Consider the following 15,773-nt stretch of genomic DNA (forward strand, 5'->3'; position numbering starts at 1 on the left):
GCTCCACCTAAATGCTCCCTTGGGGTTTTTTTTTTTTTTTTTAAATAACTTTTCTTGGTCTTGTGTTTTGTTTTACAACCTAGAGTTCATGTCATCCAAGAAGGAAAAATATCAGTGTGGGAGGGCAGATTCCCCATAAGGATGGTCACAAACAGTGTCGTGTTTTTTTTTTTTTTTTTTTTTTTTTTGGGGGGGGGGGGGGTGCTTTCCATGACCATACTTTTTGTCGTAGCTCTAAGGCATTTTTACCTAACACACTCAGAAGCAGTTTGTCTTCCTTGGCCTGTGCCTAAGGCATTCAGAAGTCATTTGTCTTCCCTGGCTATTTATCTTGAAAACCAGCAACTTAAACAGTTAGCCCAGGGTGTCATGGCAGAATCCTTTAACCCTGAGATACTCCCGCTCTGTAAGTAGGCTGCCAGGAAGTCTTGGGCAGATTCTGTAGCTGTCTAGTCTCCACTAGACATCCCTCTAGAAGCAGGTAATAGCTCTGTGGGTGGTTTGGCACCTATGTAAGATTCCTCTGCCATGACCCCGCTGAAGGCCAGCATAGATCCATCTTTTCACATGTCCTCTGAAACTTTGCAAGTGTCTGCTCTGGATGTCGAGGAAGAACTGCAATTGATTATCTAAGAGGAATCAAGAAGGATTCTGCAGATATTGGTGAGGGAGGAGGTTCCGGGTTCTCTTATCAAATCTCACCATGGGTCAGAACCCTGGTATTTGTTAGGGCTGATGTCCCTTCCAACAAAAGACAAAAACTGAAGCATGTTTTGGTCCATCATAAAGATCCTCAAAGGGAATAGCAGGAGTTTACTTGGGGTTTTCCACCTTGATGGTCCGACCTAAAGCCTCCTTAGGGTATTTTGGTACCTGCTTTTCCTTGGACCTCTACCCCTTATAACCAGTTTAGGGAACTGGATTCGTTGGATTGAATATTCAGTGTCTGATTAGGGGTCTTTGTCCTATTCTTTAGATACCTTCGCCTTTGGCTTATGGTTCTGATGAAGAGGAGTCTGTTAGCCCCGAGTCTCCTTTTGAGGAATTGTCCTTTGGGGACACAATTGCTAGGATGATGGAATACTTTTAAGTGAGATTCTTCTCAAGTGTCTGATATTTAGAGAAGGTATTGAGTTGCTTCAGGTGGATTCTTCTAAACCATCGCCAGTTCCTCCTGTCTTGGCTGCCTTGTTAGATACTTTCATTGCTGCTTCCAAGTTTCCTGATTCTCAGCCTCCTGCTCCTAAAAAAAACTGATAGGTTCTATAAGGTTCCTGAGGATTGTCAATTTTTATTCAAATGTACTTCTACTGATCCTGCTTTGGTGTCAGTTTCTTCTGACAGACCTTTAAACATTTGCCTTTCGATAAGGATAGGACAGTGGAAAGGATTGGTAAGAATGTTTGTACTGCTGCTACTTTGGCCTTTAGGGCTGTTAATAACCAGACCCACATGACCAGGAGTGCTATGGTATTGATTGCTCAAGCTTGTCAGGTTATTTCTGACCTCCCTGATTCTGGAGGCAAATCCTCTCTCATCTATTTTAGGGTCTGCTTCTGAAATGGCTCGCCACTCTAAGTGTAGTTATGACATTACTGATGCCTTTTCTCAGGCTATGGATTTTGGGTCTGTCATATGAGGCATTATCCTTGGCCTTGTCTCCCAGCTCTGCCTGAGGACATTAAGGCCAAGTTGTTAGATGCACTTTTGGATAATAAGCATCTGTTTTGGGACTGCTGCTGCTGACATGTTTGATTCTGTTCAAGGGAAGAGCAAAGCCTTGCAGGACCTTAGACACTTTTTGTCTCTCCTGTGTCTAAATTCCAGAGAATTGTCCTTCTAGCTCTGCTTTTGTTCGCAGGCAACTCCACTAGGCCTTTAGGGGCAGGAAGGGTAGTAGATCCCGGTTTCTTGGATTTCTGTGTCCCAGAAGCCTCCTTCTCTTTGACATTTCACCCCCCCCCCTTCTTTTAGACCAGGTTCCTTCGTTCCTTCGGATTTCTTTGCCTTCCAAATAGGTACTGTATCACTTCAACTGTTGGGTTCTTTCAGTCATCCGTCATGGTTACTTCATGGTATAGAAGTCTCTTCCTCCTTTTTTAGGGATTCCTTAACCTCCTCTAAAGCACTTCCTCATTTCCCATAGGTTCTAGTGTCCCTGGTGAACCAAGCAATCAATTCAACCTGTCTCCCCTTAAGTGGGAAAGGGTTTTTATTCCAGGATGTTCCTGGTTGCTTGAAAGGAGGGCACTTAAAGACCTATTCTGGGTCTCTCCCAGTTGAACACCATTTTCAAAGTCCCTTCTTTTCAGATGCTTACTCTTCAAACCCTCTTTCCTTTTTTTATTACCCCCGGCTTTTCTGGTGTCCTTGGATCTGAAGTTCACCATCTCTCTCCTTCAAAGTCTGGGGTTCACTGTCAACTTCCAAATATCCGTCCTGACTATGTCTCGAGATCATGTACATCTGGGATGCAGTATTCAAACAGTGCCAATGTTAGCCTCTCTTCCACCTCCAAATGTTTTGTCATTGGTAGTCTTTTTTCAGTCTCTTTTTCCTCCTCTGACTGCTGTGCCATCCTGGGAGTTTCTTCGGGCCCTGGGATTCATAGTCTCCTCTATTCCAGTGCTTCCTTTTGCCAGATTGCATATGTGGAAGTTTCAGTGGTATCTCAGGTCAGTTTGGCTGCAGCATTGTTGTCCTCTGGATTTCAGTGTACTTCTCCTTCCCTATCTAACGAAGGAATTTGATTGGTGGATTCAGCAATTTGCTCTCAATCCATGTCTTCACTTTCAGCTTCCAGTCCCTTCTCAAGAACTGTTAACCGATGCCTCAGAAATGGGGTGGGGGGCTTCTTTTGGTCACCTGAAAGTTCAGGGTCTCTGGCCTTGCCATCAGAAGTCAGACCATGTCAACATCAAAGAGATGAGACCTCTGATTCTAGCCATACAAGCTTTTAACCGCATGTTCTCTTCAGGCCCCTGGTATACACAGACAACACTACAGTGGTGTGGTATGGCAACAAGCAGGGAGGCATGAAATCTTAACTCTTCTGTAGTTTGCCTCTTCAGGCTTGGGTGGTGGCTCTGTTATTATTTAACTCTACAAGCAGTATAAGTTCCTTCAGGGCGCAGTCTAGTGGCAGAATCTCTGATCAGGTCCAAAACGCAGGTTCACGAATGGATGTTTCACAAGAGACATGTTTCTAGACATTGTACATCGGTGGGGTATTCCTCTGGTAGATCTTTTTACCTCTCTTCTGAACAGAGCTTCCTTTGTTCTCTTCCAGAGTGTCATACCAGCTGGTTTGGTAGATGGACGCCCTTTATTTTCCTTGGAAGGGGCTGTTTCTTTATCCTTTTCCTCCTCTTCATCTACTTCCAAGAGTCCTGCATAAGAGCTGGATGACTAAAATCTTGCTAGTGACTCCCTTTGGCTAAGACAGCACTGTTTCCCCCCTTAATGCATTTGGACAGGGACAGTTACCACAAGTTACCTCACCATTGGATCTCCTCACACAATACAAGGGGGTGTGTCATCCATCTTACACTTTGGGTGATGAGTTTTCATCCTTTTCAGGCACCTCTTTTCTGAGGATGTGCTCAGGGTTTTACAGGGGGTAAGGAAACCCTCAACCAGAAAATCTTGTATGTCCAGATGGAAAATATTTCCTGTCTGGTGCCAAGATCATAACCAGGACCATTTTTCTGTGGAGTCCCCCTGGCCATCTCTTATTTGTGTGAGTTGCTCCAGTCTGGCCTGGCCTATTCTTCTGTGAAGGCCAATTTGTCAGCTATTTCTGCTAGTCTGCCCTTGAATCCTCCTTTGAGTTTTTATTTTCAGGTCAATTAATTTCTTAAAGGCATCCTGCACATTAGGCCTTCAAGGAAACATATTCCTCCTCCTTGGGACCTTAATTTTGTTTTGGAAAAATTGACTCTAAGGCTCCTTTTGAGCCTGCCGATTCTGCTTATTAGCAACATTGTACCTGGAAGTCTATTTTGTTGCTGGCTGTTACTTTACTCTGAGGATTTCTGAGCTCCCAGGACCCTTATGGCCATTCCCCCTTTTTTTTTTCAGGGCAGGGTGTCCCTTTGTACTAATCCTCTTTTTATACCCAAGGTAGTAAATGAGTTGTCCTTGAATCATTCATTAGAACTCCGTTCTTTTTCCCCTTCTCCTCAGTCTGCTGGCGAGAGGTCTTGCATACTTTGGATTTGCACCGACAGCTCTGGTACTATTTGGGTAAAACTAACTCCATTCGTAAATCTGATTAGCTTTTTGTTTCCTTTTATCCAAAGATACTGGGTTTGGCTGTATCTAGGCAAACCATCTCCTGGATACCTAAGGCCATTTCCTTTTGTTATTCTTTTCATGGCAAATCTCTGTCTACTTCTGTTAGACCTTATTCCACTAGGGTTGTTGCCTGTTGCGCTGCCTTCTTCAAGGAGTTGGACATCAATTGCATCCTTGTAGCTGCTAACTTGGTCTTCACTGCATACCTTTACTAAGCATTATAAGTTGGATATGGTTTCTAGGGACAGACCAGGTTTTGCTGAAACCATTTTCTTTGAGTTTATTGAGGGCTTTTCTCAGCTTTCCACCTTCCATACCGTTTCTTGAGCTTTTTTTTTTTTTTTATTCTCCCTTCTGTTTTGGATACTGCAGCAGTGGTATAGAAGGACATAGTACAGTTGTGTAAAATATACCATGACAGTAGACATCCTTCTCTTCACTGTTGCAGTATTCGCTCCCTCCATCCAACACCCTCAAGTTTTTTCTGGCTTTTATTTTAGATTCCCTTCCTGTTGAGGATTTTCCCTTTTTCTTGTGCATTTTTTTTATTTCTGGATGTGCATGGACTCCTTTGTCCCCATGGAAACTCTTCTCTTCTGGGGCAGTTCAGGTCTGGATAATTGCATTCTTACATCCGTTTTATGCCCTGCATTCTGTATGGGGAGCATGAATGTGACATCATTAGGCTTTTGTATACTGGCTGAACATTGGACTGCCCTGGGCTTAAGATCCCTTCCATTTTGGATACTGCAACAGTGAAAAGATGGACAGCTTCTGTGTTGGTAAGATTTTACACAACTGTACTTTCTAAATGCAGATGAGCAAAACTAAATGAATTTTGTAGTATATATGGACCAACAAAATAAACATCATGTGACCAGCCGACATACGTTTGGTTAGTGAGCCTGGCACATGCAAAATCAGCAGGAGGATGGGAAAAAAAAGCAGTATTTTACCAGCTTGCCTGTTTTGGGAGGAGGGGTTAGTTTTTCAATACAAGGTGGTAGTCGATCATATCACTGAGAGCTATCTGTTTATAATGTCAACACCGTCAGATGTTATTGGACTTAATGGCTTTCCATCGCAGCATGTCAGTATTAGGGTGGGACATAATGAGGTTGGGTATGAGTGCTGAGACCCTTACTAAATGCATTCCATTTGACTACTGGACAAACATCAGATTAACTCCATGGGTTAGTTAGCTTTCTGTGTCCAAGACTGAGGAGAAATACTGTCCTATGGTAAATTGTGTAGGAGCCAAAAAATATAAAATAAATAAACAAAAATAAAGTGATCTTTACTTCCTACAGTAGCGCTGAAATCTCCAGATTTTTCTGAGTTTCAGAACAAATCCCAAGTAGTTTGTGAGAATTAATTTTGGCTTATCAGTGTGTGTTTGTTGAATGTAGATATACTTGCTTGAGGGATGTTTTGTTTTTTTTTGCAGCAGGTAACATTTGCAGAACTGGTGCTGTAGAACACAATATCACAGAGATAATTTTGTTTCCTCAAATGTGTACAGGTACAAGTACAAAAATGTTAGATGTTCTTCGTGTTTCACTGTTGCAGTCATCACATTTGGGTTATCCCTGCCAGGGTAGTCCTCGACCGACCTGAGTACCAGAGGCTTAGTATTTCTGTGTCGGTTGCTGTCGCTTCAGGACTGACGCCAGGTCGTCAGTAGTATAAAGTAAGGCAGCCGATGCCATTACATCAGTCTTTCTTGTTGAGGAGCCCGAAGCAGAAGCAGTTCGCACGAGTGCCGGTCGGCCGCTGCCTGAGTTTCATCTACTGAATTGAAGCTGAATTCTTCTAAAAGCCAAGTACCCCGTTGGGGATCCTTTTTTCTTGCTCTAACTGATGTCAGAAAAAGTTAACAATTGTCTTGCCTGTGGAAAGCAAATACCACACTGAGACTTTCATTCTTACTGCGTCATTGGCTTAGGCTCAGACCACAACGTCCCTCGCTGTCGCTTTTGAGCTTTGTTTAATGCACGAACTATAAGTCATTGGACCCTTATTGTAGCTAGATATTTTCGCTTACAGTCTTCGAATTCCGACATGGATTCGGTAAGCCCATCCAACAGCAGATGATCTGAGAAAACGTAAGGATGAAGACAGAGACCGACTGCACAGGTCCATACCTGCCAATGACGCTTCTGTTAAGCTACTCGTCAGTTCTCCAGTCCTCAGTGAGGCACTTTCACAGCCCCTGATGCCAACTTCTCTGGATTTGCAGGCAGCTACGGAGGCCCTTTTGGAGTTTGGTATGCCGCAAAATTCTTCTTCGACTAAGGGTCCTGCAGTTGTCTCACTCTCGGATGGGTCCGGAGCTGCTGAGCAGGCACCTGCTTCCGAGGAAGTACTCCACACTACTGATTCTCATTACAAACTGAAGACTTCTTTCGCGTCTACCATTCTCTCAAAAACTACAGAGTTTTTACAGCCCGGGGTACAAACCACACTCAAGAAACCGACGACCCAATCTCAGGCACCTGCTTCCTTGCCTCAGTCTCAAATGCTTAAAATGGCGGATGGACCTTATCATGCTGATCAGGGGAAGCCAAGCTACCCCTTCCAAAAGGAAAAGAGCTCAGTCCCTAGTAGTTTTGTCTAAACAGGAGTCTGATGACTCTAATTCATCTGAATATGAAGACATGCAGCCCCTCTCTGCTTATGAGGATTCTGATGCAGAGGAATCCATTCCTTCAGCTTCTCCACCCAAGGGCTGTTCCTTTGGGGAAACCTTTCATACCTTAAGGGAGCATTTCCAATGGGAATGTCAGTACTACCCTCAGTCTAAAAAGAGACTCCGAGAATTCTTGGATCTTCCACAGCACAGACCCCTGGCCATTCCTCCAGTCCTGGATGTTGTGGGTGATGTTTTTCTGGAGTCAAGTTTGACTCCTGGCACCCTCCCTGCTGCACCCAGAAAACCTGACCGGTATTGCAGAGTCTCTAACTTGCACAAATTTATTTTCAAAAACCCTACTGCTGACCCTGAGGTAATTTCTCAAGAGCTCAAAGGAATTAAAGCAACCTCTTCTAAGAATCCCTCCCCCGCAGATAGGGATTCCCGAGCATTAGACAGAAGGGGTAAAAAAGTATACACATCTGCTACTCTAGCTACCAGAGCACTAAATTGCCAGTTCCATATGCTATAATTTCAGTAACATACCATGGAACTCATCAAACAAAAAGTGTCTTCCTTTCCTGCATGTGCCGAATCTAAAGAGTTACAAGAGTTAATGCATTCTGCAAGTCAAGTGACTAAGCATTCCTTGCACTGTGGTTTTGACACCCTAGAAGCTTCTTGCAGGGAAGCAGTCACCGGTTCTGTCCTTAGAAGACATGCATGGCTTAAGGAACAGCCCTTGCCAGACCATGTTAACTCTAAATTATTGGATGCACCTTTGCACAAAGACAACTTATTTGGCACTAAGGCAGATGAGGTCTTAAAAAAGATGGAAGAAAAACTAAATCTATGCAGACAGTTAAGGATTTCCTACAGGTCCAGCAGGCATTGCCCCTCCAAGCACTGGTCCTTTCCTGCTCCCACCAAGTCGGTTCAGCCCAGACCCCAGGGAAGCAGACCCCCCCCCTCCCCCCAGACAACAGCCACAGAGAATGCAGAGATCAAAACATTGAAATTCCTCCACTTCAAAAACAGGGAGATGTTCTTCGTGTTTCACTGTTGCAGTCATCACACTTGGGTTATCCTGCCAGGGGTAGCCCTCAGTCGCCCCGAATACCAGAGGCTTAGTATTTCTGCGTCAGTTGCTGTCGCTCCAGGACTGACGTCAGGTCGTCGGTGGTATAAAATCAGGCAGCCGACGCCATTACATCAGTCTTTCGTGCTAAGGAGCCCAAAGCAGAAGCAGTTCGTACGAGTGCCAGTCTGCTGCTACCTGAGTTTTTGTTTCCAAATTGAAGTTGAAGTCTTCTAAAGCTAAGTACCCCATTGGGGATCCTTTTTTCTTGCTCTAACCTATGTCAGAAAATGTTAATTGTTGTCTTATTTGTTGAAAGCAAATACCTGACAGAGATTTCCATTCTTACTGCGTCGCCTGTTTAGGCCTAGACCATGACATCCCTCGCTGTCAGTTTTGTGCCTTGTTTAACACCCAAAACCATTTGTTGTCAGGCTATCTATGTCATTAAAATTCTTTCTCTCTCGTTCTCCCTATTCCAAAATGGCTTCGATAAGCCGTCCGACTACCAATCTTCCGAAAAAAAATGTAAAGATAAAGACAGAGACAGACTGCATAGGTCCAAAACTGCCAATGATGATTCCGTTAAGCTTGTCGCCAATTTACTGGTACTCAGTGAAGTGCCTTTGCAGCCCCTGATGCCCATTTCTATGGATTCGCAAGCCTCTGCTGAGACCCATTCGGAGTCCAGTATGCTGCAAGATGCTTCTTCAACTATGGAACCTGGGGATGTCTCTACCTTGGATGGGTCTGCAGCCGCTGTGCAGGCACCAGCTTCTGAGGATGTATTCCATCTCAACTATGTTCGAATCAAACCAACGACTTCGTTTTTGGCCAAAACTACCGAGTTTCTTAGGCCCAGAGTATGCACTATGCCTAGAAAACCAATGACTAAAGTGCATGCTCAAGCTCCCATGCCACAAAAAACAAATGCTTAGAATGGCTGAAGACCTTGTTTACCCTAATTAGGGGAAGCCAGCCTTCTCCTGCTAAGGGACAAAGAATTGAGTTTCCTTCTGATTCTACTGACCAGGAGTCTGATGACTCTGATCCATCTGATTATCAGGACATGCCCTTATCAGCCTATAAGGATTGAGATGCAGAGGAATCCATTCCCTCTGCCTCCCCTCCAGAGGATTTTTCTTTTGGTGAAACTTTGCATACTTCAAGAGAGCATTTCCACTGAGAATGCCAAGACTACCCTCAGTCCAAAAAGAGACTCTGAGAATTTTTAGAGTTGCCTCAGCACAGGCCTCTGGCTATACCCCCTGTCCTGGATGTTGTTGATGTTTTTATGGAATCCAGCCTAACTCAAGATACATTACCCCCGGCCCCTGGGAAACCTGGCAGGTACTACAGAGTACCTGATTCCCACAAATTTCAGACGTACTATTGGTGACGAGCCTCCCCCAGCTCCAATGCTACCTGGATCCAACGGCTCTGAACCCCGGAAGTGGGTCGGAGAAGGAGCAATCGGGCCGAAAAATGGGGTTGAGCCCCCCCCCCCCGGAGGGGGGGGCAGGAGCACTCCCATCTGCAGTTGGGCCTGGAGAAACCTACGCATAATCTGGTCCATATCTGCATCGGACAAACTTCAAGTAGATCTTGACGAGGCCACCGAGGCTGGCCTGGAGTGCTGCCTTGATGACCTCGAAGGCGACCGGGTCTCCTCCTCTGGCTCCGGGGAAAAACGAGGTGAATGAAGCCAGGAAGAGGCCCGGACGTCCTTGAAGAGGCTATCTGTTTAGCCAACTGAGCCAATGAGGAAGATTCGGCCTGCAGCTTGTGGTGTGTCTCTCTCCTTTTCTCCCTCCTAGATTCCCTCTCCTCCTGAGTCAAGGTTGGAGGGTGATTCCCGGCCAGGGGAGCAGGGATGGAAGGCGGGACCGCTGCGGTCGCAGCCGGTGCCGTCGTGGGAGAAGAGGACTGATGGGTCCTCAACATAGTGTCCCAGGGATACAGATTTTATTTCCATACTCTGCCAACCCCAAAAGGGTTCCCAGATCTTCCTCCAAAGCAGTGGGAAGAGGCCCAAAAACAAGTCCATTCCCTGCTCTCCATGAGGGCAATAAAGCCTGTTCCTGCAGACCAGATAGGCCAAGGTTTCTTTTCCAGGCTTTTTCTGGTACCCAGAAAAGAGGGCACCTGCGCCCAATTCTTGATCTGTCAATTCTAAACACCTTCCTGGTGATACCAAAATTCAAAATGCTCACCCTCCAGCAGCTTCTTCCTATGTTATCCAAGGATGCTTGGTTAGCCACCCTAGATCTAAAAGAGGCCTATCTACACAGACCAATCAGGAATTCCTGCAGGAAATTCCTACTTTTCAGAGTAGGATCTATGCACTTTCAGTTTTCTGCACTTCCGTTTGGCTTATCCACTGCTCCCAGAGTTTCCACAAAATGCCTGGCTCCAGCCATTGTGTTTTGCAGACAAAGGAATATTCAGATATACTTCTACTTATTCAGGCAGTCAGGAAAAGCTGTTACAGCACCTGACCTTAGTAAAGGACAACACTGACCTCCCTGGGGTATACTATAAACGAAAAATCCAAACTGGTACCCACTCAAAAGATTGTATTCCTGGGAGCAAACCTGGACACGCAGCATCCCAGATGACATTCCTTACTCTAGAAAAACAAGCCTATCTGACGGGCTACTTCTCTCAACTAGCTAGCAAAACCCAGTTGTCCGCAAGGAAAATCCTGCAAGCTCTAGGGTTCATGGCATCCTGCATTCTACTCATTCCATATGCCAGACTACATATGAGGAAACTTCAGTGATACCTAAAAAGTCTTTGGTGTCAACACACTCAGGACCTGGAAACTATCATACCCATGATTCTCTGTCTAAGGAAAGATTTTCTTTGTTGGGCAGCAGCATGCAACCACAACAAGGGTCTTCCCTTCTCACAACCCCACTCCGCCCAGACCCTAACCACAGATGCAGATGCATCAGATTATGCCTGGGGTGCACACCTGGATGGCAGGTGCATTCAAGGCCATTGGAGCCCAAATCAAATACATCTGCACATCAACCAAAAAGAGATGCTAGCTGTTCAGCATGCTCTGACAGCTTTCAGACCCCTTCTGTCCCCAGGGCCTCTACTGATCAAAACAGACAACACCACAGTGATGTGGTACATCAACAAGCAGGGAGGAACTCGCTCTTATCCCCTCTGCAGGCACGCCATAACCCTTTGGCACATGGCTTCAGCCATGCAACTCCACCTGTTAGCACAGTTCCTGACAGGTTCTTTACACTCTCTGGCAGACCACTTAAGCAGAAATCTTCTGGACCTACACGAATGGCAGCTAAACAAAAGAACCTTCACCCTAATAACTCAGAAATGGGGCACCCCGAAGGTCAATCTCTTTGCTTCCCACACCAACCATGAGCTCAGCAGGTTCTGCACCAGGGAACATCACTGCATGGCTTGGAAAATGGATGCCCTATCCTTCCCCTGGGTCAATACATTGATCTGTGCATTTCCTCCACTACCTCTCATCACCAAGGTACTGCTCAAAATAAGGGAAGAAAAACCAAGGACAATTCTTATTGCTCTAGACTGGCCTTACCAGCACTGGTACCCACTGCTGTGCAGCCTGTCCCCACTGCCACCATGGCATCTCACTCAGACCCCAACCCTCCTTACCCAGAGGGAAGGAGAATTCGTGCATCCCCAATTGCAGACCCTCAATTTGGCAGCCTGGCTTATTCCCTGACCACTGATCAATCTGTCAACCTCAGTAAACAGGTTCTAGATGTTGTACTTGAGGCCAGGTGCCCTAGCACTAGAAAGTCTTATGCTGACAAATGGAAAAGGTTCTGCACCTGGATTCAGGCCAAGGGAGCCGATGCGGCATAGCCCTCCCTACCTCTCATCCTGGATTGCCTAGCTTCCCTGCTACACAGTGGTCTCTCCTTTTCCTCTATTAAAATTCATGTCTCTGCTGTCTCTGCCCATTTCCACACTGAGCAGCCCCTTTTCTCACACCCTATGATCAAACAGTTCATACGAGGGGCTAACAACTTGAGGCCACCCAGAAGAACACACATCCCAGCTTGGGACCTTAACTTTGTGTTGGAAAAGCTCACCCTGCCACCCTTTGAACCAGCATCTTCAGCAGAGCTAAAGTTTCTCTCCTGGAAGACTGCTTTTCTTCTGGCCATCACTTCAGCCAGAAGAGTTTCTGAGCTACAAGCACTTGTGGCTGTGGAGCCCTTTATCATCTTCCATGCTGACAGGGTTTCCCTCAGGACTAACCCATCCTTCATGCCCAAAGTGGTGTCCAATATGGCTCTCAACCAATCCATTTGCCAACCTTTTTTCCTAACCCACAAAACAAGGGGCAAAGGATCCTGCACTCTCTAGATGTGCACAGACGGCTCAGATTCTATCTAGACAGGAATAAGAAAGAATGATCAATTACTGGTTAGCTTTGCTGCAGGGGCAGAGGGCAAAGCCATTTCCAAACAATTTCCAAATGGATAGCACACTGCATCCATTTCTGTTGCAAGCAACACAGAAAACCTCCCCCTAAGGGGGGGTCAGGACTCAGTCCACCAGAGCAGCCTCGACCTCTGCAGCTTTCCTCAGAGGAGTCCCCACCAGGAACATCCTGGAGGCTGCCACCTGGACATCTGTTCACACTTTCACCAAACATTACCACCTGCCTATCTTCTCCAAATCCAGGGCAGGCTTTGCCATTGCAGTCTTACAGGGCATCCTAGCCAGGCCCTAGTCTCCTTGACTTGCCTCAACCCTTTTTCTCAGCTTTGGGAATCAACCCAAATGTGATTACTGCAACAGTGAAACACGAACATAGAACAGTTGTGTACACTTACCATAAATGTAGATGTTCGAGTGTATTCACTGTTGCAGTCCTGGTTTCCCTCCCTCCACCCCCCTCTTCTCTTTCTCGATCTCCTTACAAGGAACATTTTGGTATTTACTTTCTACTGGTGGGGTTCTTCCACCATAACCTGGCTTCCACTTGGAGGGCTCCTGACAGGGCAAGAAAAACTGATGTAATGGTGTCTGCTGCCTTATTTTATACTACTAACGACCTAATGTCAGTCCTTTAGCAACAGCAGCCGACGCAGAAATACTAAGCCTCCGGTATTCCAGCCGGCCAAGGGCTACCCTGGCAGGGATAACCCAGATGTGATGACTGTAGCAGTGAATACATAATATCTACATTTATGGTAAGTGTACACAACTGTACTTTTCACATATTCCAGGCAGTTCTTTCAGAGCTTCCTCCAGTACAGCAGTCCTATACTGAATCTTGGTTGTAAGTCAGTAATTTTTGCTAAACTTTGTATTTGCTTGAAAACTGTCCAAATTATTCCCGTGTGTTTCGTTTCTCTGGGAGGATGATTTTTCTGCAGAATTTGTGATGTGAAGTTGTTCAATCTCGCTGTTCATTCTTACACATGGGTCCAGAGCCGATCCATCGGCTCCGAGTCGGCTGCTTTCACAAGCTCAAGGTTTTAGAGTAGCTTGAGGCCAAGAATCTATCCCATGATTCTCTTTGCCTCACCTCAGATCTAGTTTGCCAATGCAACAGGTCGGAGGTAGAGAGAGAGCTCGGGCCAGAATTTCTTCTTTACTTAAACATTTTTGGATAGTTATCCTTACAATTCGTTGTATAAATAGTGTGTTCTTGGCTAGTTAGCCTTACGTTTTTGTTTAGGCTTTGTCCTTACTGTTTTGACAAATTCTTTTGTCTTTATAGAGCGGCTGCTTTTAGGCCTTTGTTGGCCGCGTTTTTGTTCTTTCCCTATCCTTTTAATACTAGTTAGAAATCTTAAGAAAGTTTAGAAAAATTATAAAGTAGAATAATTTATATCCTTGGAGTTTAAATAATTTAGCTTTATAGACTTACAGCTTTAGCATTTTGCGCTGGGTGTGTTATTAGCTAGTCTAATAGTAGATTGGGCTATTTTTTTTTGACTGGTTTGTCCTTGGGTAATTACTTAGATATATATATATTTTTTTCACTGGTATATATACTGTTGTTTTTTGATATGGCTGATCGAAAAGAAAAGCAAAAGTCTGGATTTAAGAAATGCCCTAAGTGTCGGCAGAAAATGTGTGTAACTGATCTGCATGTCAGTTGTGTGTACTGTTTAGGGGTAGTTCATCTTCAGGAGGATTGCTCCATTTGTCACTCCTTTAGCAGCAGGGTGTTACTAGAGCATAGGAGGTAACTGGTAGACAGGGGCTTGCTGAAACCAGATTTCCAGGAATCCTTTGACAAGGTTGACCAGGCTTCCAAGTCATCGAAGGGTTCAGAATCTTCAAAAACTTCGTAAGAGCCAAAGTCGTCAGCTCCAAGCCTTGCTGTGAAGGTGCGGTCGCCGGTTCCGCAGTCTTCAGAGCCGAGCACCAAGCTGGTGTTTCGGATCCAGTCCCTGGTATCGGAGCCGGTTTCCGAAAACCTTGAGGGCACCCATTTTGCAGTCGGTGGCTTCCTCGATACCTTCTACTTGTTCTTCGAGAACCATCTCCGATGTGGACGTGGACCAAGTGGTGCAGAGTCTTCTTGAGAATCCGGCACTGGTGAAATTATCTGCTTCGACCCAACCGGTTTCGCAGCCGAAGACTATTTTACCTGCTGTGTCTACTCCTCCGAGCTGAACTGGGCCTTCAAAGCAGTGGGAGGTGGAACTGATGATTGTGAACCTTCGGAGCCGAGGCCTGTTCCAGTGCCATTGGCTCAGTCAACTCAGACTACTTTGGGGGGCTAGATTTGAACCAATGGATCGGTTCTTACCCTTCCCCTCTGAGCTTCGGCTCGGATGAGCTCGGCTCCTTCCTCTGCGTTGGAGCCCAGTTTCGGTGCTGGGGAGGTTGCCATCTTTTTCGGATCCGGCTGCTTCCTCACATCAAAGCAGTGGAGCCTTCAATGCTATGAGGAGGGTTATGTCTTCAAAGACTCCTATGTCATCAGGTCCTTCATCCTCCTCCCTTAAAGTGCCGCTTTCTGCCTCTACATCACAGGTCCCTGTAAATCGTCGCGACCCAGAGCCTCAGGTAACCCCATTGGGTGACCCATGTTCTACTGAGACCTCACTGGAAGCTCCCACTGATGAGGTTCTCAGGAAGAAGCTTTGCAAGAGGAGGCATTTGAACTCCCCACAGGGGTCTGTTACATCAGACACCGATTGAGGAGTCAGAAGGGTCCCCACGGTCCCCCTTGGAGGATATCTCTTTTGCTGATATCCTTGAAATCCTTAAGCAGAGGGGTGACTGGCAGTCCCGTTAGCCCTACTGATGATGAGTCGGTGCTCCTGAAGGCCTTTGGGTCTCAACCCTCCACCTCCTGGGTGACTCCACCCTTCGATGAACTAATGGAGTTGGTTGCTCGAAGGGCATGGGAGTCTCCCGATACTGTGGAACCTGTCCCTTGGAGGCCCAACAAATTTATTACTTTACCCCCAAGACAAAATGTTCCTTACCTAGAGATCACACACTCAGTCTGTGCTCTGTTAGGAATAACTATATATTTCGACAAGTCTGAGTTGCCACCATCGCGGCAGATCTCCTTTATCGGAGCAGACTTGGGCACCACCACCACCATGACAAAATTGCCACTGGAAAGAATAATCACTCTTCAATAACAGGTGTCAGACATTCTGACGAGCAAAAAAATGCCAGCCTCTCCAGTGTTGAAGCTACTAGGTACTATGGCAGCAATGCTCATAGCAGTTCCTCTGGGGCGTATGCACATGAGAATACGTCAGTGGTTAGTCTTCACCC

The 15,773-nt window shown here is 45.9% G+C and overlaps 1 protein-coding gene across 1 annotated transcript in view; it reads left to right on the top strand.

Moving 5' to 3' along the window:
* Positions 1-15,773, top strand: part of TMEM30A (transmembrane protein 30A) — a 477,361-nt gene that overhangs the window by 300,861 nt on the left and 160,727 nt on the right. The window lies entirely within an intron of this gene.

Source organism: Protopterus annectens, chromosome 1.part0 (genome assembly GCF_019279795.1).
Source record: "Protopterus annectens isolate FY-2018-M chromosome 1.part0, PAN1.0, whole genome shotgun sequence".
NCBI classification, from domain to species: Eukaryota; Metazoa; Chordata; order Ceratodontiformes; family Protopteridae; genus Protopterus; species Protopterus annectens.